Source organism: Mandrillus leucophaeus, unplaced genomic scaffold (assembly GCF_000951045.1).
Source record: "Mandrillus leucophaeus isolate KB7577 unplaced genomic scaffold, Mleu.le_1.0 Scaffold1352, whole genome shotgun sequence".
Taxonomy (NCBI): Eukaryota; Metazoa; Chordata; class Mammalia; order Primates; family Cercopithecidae; genus Mandrillus; species Mandrillus leucophaeus.
The window spans coordinates 295,788-300,124 of NW_012101313.1; positions in this window are offsets into that span (position 1 = coordinate 295,788).

Below are 4,337 nucleotides of genomic sequence, written 5' to 3' on the forward strand. Positions count from 1 at the left end.
GACAGACAGCATGGCCAGGAATGGGGTCTCCTTCTTCCTCTTGGACTTCTGACTGCAACTCAGGTCCTACTGAAACTGCAGTTTTGGGGTTCATCTCTCAGGCAGGGGTCTCTGGGCTGATAGTGCAGAGGAAATGAGGTTGACCTCCGAATCCTATGGGGCTGACCCTGGGGCAAAGAGCACACAACGGTGTGAGCTGGAGATGCAGGGAGAAAGCCTGCAGCTCAGCAGGGCCAATCTGGTACAGCAGGTGGTGGCAGGCAGCTCCTCCAAGGGCTGAGTGGCACCCATGGCCTCCGCCCCACAGCTCTGGACAGCTGCTCCCCGTCACCTTGCATATCCCCTGACTTCTCCACCTCTTAGCTTGGTCTAAGGCTCAGTGCAGGGTGCAGCCCACCCCTCTGCCCTGGGCCTAAGACTTCTGTCAGGCCAGTGCAGAGGCCTATGGGTCTCCTGCCCCAGACTGCCTGGAATCAGGAGACCCAGAGGCAGCCTCTGCCCTGCCCCATCCCTCCCTCCCAGCAACGTGAAATGAGTGCACATCCATGGACATAACCATGCAGGCTTTTCTCGGAGGGTACCCCGGGGCCCTGTGAAAGCAGATACCAGCCCTGGCCTGGCCATCACTTTCCCCAGGCTCCAGATAGGATCATTACCAATAAAAGTGTTGCCATATTTCACTAAAATGAATTATGGAGGCCATCTGGCTGGAGGCTGCAAAGTGAGACATGAACCTCCCCCACGAGGCCTCTGGCCTTGAGGGTAGAGCCTGGCCTGGTGGAGAGGGAGACCCCAGGGACAAAGGACTAGGGCTCCACAGGGCAGATGCAGCAGGGTGGGATCAGGCTGCAACCCTCACACCCTGGCCGGTAGGTTGACCTCTAGGGAGGGGCTTGCTCAAGCCGGTGGTGGGGCTGGGCCTGGCTGAGGACCCACATCAGCCCAGCGGTCTCTTTGCCATCCGGCCTGGGGTCCACACCTGGTCAGGGTGGCACCTTCATCGGGGATGAGTGTGTGTGTGTGTCACAGGGCTGTGAGTGCCTGCAAGTAGGCAGGGAAGCTCTCTAGCTCCCTGGGCCTACAGACAGTTGGGGGTGGGATGTAGCTGGCCTCCTGAGGCTGGGCTGAGCACCCCAGCCCTGGGCAGGCCACGAGAAGACCAGGTTCTAGACTGGAAACTGCCATTAGCTGGTTCTTCGAGGGGCAATGACAGTACTCTAGCCTCAGAAAAGCACTGTGGGCCCTTCCCCACTGACACGGGCCGAAGACCACACAGACCACATCTGTGACCACCCTGTGGCTTGGTACCAGCACACGGGTGCTGTCACCAGGAGCTGTGTGCGGGGAGCACTCAGCACAGAGCGGCAGTCAAGTCAGGACTGGTGGGGCTCAGAGAGGACCTCACCCTTCCCCAGTATGCCCCATGTCCCACCATGCCCGAGGGTTCTAAGACTGGTGTCTGGAGGGCCCCAGGAGGGCAGGTCTATCGCTGAATCTTCCCTAGACCTCCCACCCCTGTCTCCTTCCTCTGGGCTCAGATCTGAGGCTCCCATCTTCCCCTGGCTGCCTCCCCTCCCAGCCCCTGTGCTAACAGGAAGAACGTGCATTAAGGCTGGTGACAGGAACCGCCGAGGAGACACCTTTTGATCTCCGGGCGGCAGGAACAGAGGGGTCAGAAAAGGGGCAACCTCTTCTGACACCAGCACTGATGGGCTGAGTCTCCCAGCCTGGGGGTGGCAGGTGGGGTCAGATCCCTGGACCTGCATGGGCTATCTGCAGAGGAGGGTGCCCCAAGCGTGCTCAGTAGGCCCCAATATTCCTTGGCTGGTCACAAGGAGGGCAGGTGCCGCTCATTTTTCAGAGTTCCCCCTGGAATTCTTGCTGCCCCTGCAACAGATGCGTCTTTGGGAGACCACCCAAGTGAACGGACTGCACCGTGGCACCTCCAGAGGCCCCCTCTGCGTTAGAGGCCATGACTTTGGGCTGCCTTGCCTGCAGGACCCCCGCCAGTCCCTCAGAGTCCCCCTCCTCAGCTTCTTTCTAGCAAAGGCTGAGGCCCTGCCCCTTGTCTGAGGCCTGCATGCCCTCCTGAGGCAGTCTGTGTTGGAGGAGGCCCTCAAGGTGGCCTGGAGGAGCTTGGGGACCTAGACTCCCTGAGGCATGGAGCCCAAGATCCTGCGGTGCTACTCTTCCTAGGGGTGCAATGCCATGTGCAAGCGTCCCTCTGTGTTCTCTCACCAAGGCTTTGTGTGAGTATGAGGACAGCACCTCTCCCAGCTTGCTGGCAGCTGGATGAAGGGGGTGGCGACCTGTAACCCTCTGATGGTCCCCATTACCCCTCACCTGACCTGACCCTTCCTGGCCATCGGAGCAAAGTGAGGAAGAGATGCTGTGAGGTGGGGCACCCTTGGAGTTCTCTGGTGTCCCTGAAATCACAGCCAGCACAGCAGTCTCCTCCTCCCCACTGCCAGCCCCAAGGTGTGGCTCACAGTAGGGCAACCAGCAAGACCTGTAGGGCCAGGAGGGACTGCTGTGCACCTGCTCTGAGTAGAGCTTGCCCCCACAGCCCCCAGCTGCCTGCATTCCCCTGGAGGAGTGAGTGTTCTCTAGGGGAGCCTTCCCCAAGTTGCCAGGGAGAGCCCAGCACCTGGACCTCCTCTTGAGACCTGGGAATGAGCCTCACTCACCTTGATCCAGGGAATGCTGGACATGAGTGGTCATGCGAGTGGCCAGACAGACAACTAGAACATCAGGATTAGCAGAGAAAGATCAGAAAGAGATGAAGAGAAAAGGAAAACAGAGGCCAGCAGAGAAGAAAATAGAAACAAAGAAACTGACAGAGAAGGAGGCAAAGACAAGAAGAACGAGACAGAGAGGAGGAGGTACGAGGCAGGAGCCACAGCAGAGAGAGGCATGTGTAGTGAGCTTGCATCCACTGCAGAGGCGTGGGCGGGTGCAGGGCAGACGACCTGCATCGGTGGGGGTGGTTGCCACCACAGCCACTTCCCAGCATGTCGGAGGCCCTGTTCCTGTTAGGCACTGAGCATTTCTGAGGGGCTGGCATCTGACATGGGGTCTGTGGTTTGGGGTCTCTGATCCTGTTCTGCTGCTATGCAAAAAGTCAGGGCTGTAGGGACCTTAGAGGCCAAGGCCAGAGCTCATTTCACAAAGGCAGTCATGGCAGACAGAGACGAAGGGGATTCTGGACCCCCTAGCTGCTAGCCCCGGATGAGGCCCAACCCAGAGACCCCAACTCCTGCCACTGCACCCACTGCCTCAGTTGTCGGCATCCCCCACCCCATCTGCAGAGCCACCCCATCTCATCCACCAGCCCCTCCCTGTCCCATCTGCAAGTGGCCCCACAGAGGCCACAGGGTTCAGGCCTCTGCTCCTAGAGCTGGGCAGCTGAGGAGAACCCTGAACAGCTGGCAGTGAGCTCAGAGTCCTGCTTCAAGATAGGATTGACTCTCCCATGGGACCCTGCCACTACCTAGCAGACAGGACAGGGTCCCAGGCCAGATGCACAGCCGCAGGCTCACAGTAACTGGCAGGCTGGGCCCAGGGTGGGCAGGAAGGCTCCAAGGGCAAAGCCATCTTGCTGGATGCCAGGGTTAGTGGGTGCTCAGGCAGAGCCTACTGACTCCCTGGCCTCCTTCGGTGCCTGGATGAGACCCCTTTAGGGAGAGCCCACAGCATCAGTGGCAGCGGGTCCAGCTTGCTACATGGTGGATGATGCCAACCCCAACTCACATATCCGAGGAGTAAAGTGCTCAGCCATCAGCTGGAAGGCTGGCCCCAGCCCCCAGCATCTGGATGACCCTGCAAGGTGGAGTGGGAATGCCCATTCAGTAGGGTCTTTGGGAGGGTGAACAAGAGGGTGTGCACTGAGTGCCCCGGCTCCTGCTCCATGAAAAGCAGGGTGACCGAAGGTCTCTAGGGCGGGCCTGAGTCTGCGGTTCTAGGCCCAGGGTGGCTGCAGAACCCCCACCAAGAGTACCTCCCCAGTACGCTCTCGAGTCAATACCCTAGACTCCAGGAAAAGCGACGATCAGCAAAACTGTGCAGCTCGGCCCCTGCAGAGAGGCAGCAGAAGCGTCCCAGGAGGAAGCGCCTGGCCATAAACAGAGAGAGGAGAGTTGGTAAGACCAAGTAATGGTCCTTCAGTGGGAGAGGCAGTCAACTGGAATTCACAGGCCGGCTTCCAGATCGATACTTCCGTGCTGATTTGCTGAAGAGGCTTTTATGAAGTTTAAGCAGAGTTCATTGTTAAATACTCTTATGTACAAAGGATGTGGGCGGCCGTATTAATTCCTTTTCTTTTACAGATCAATAATTAC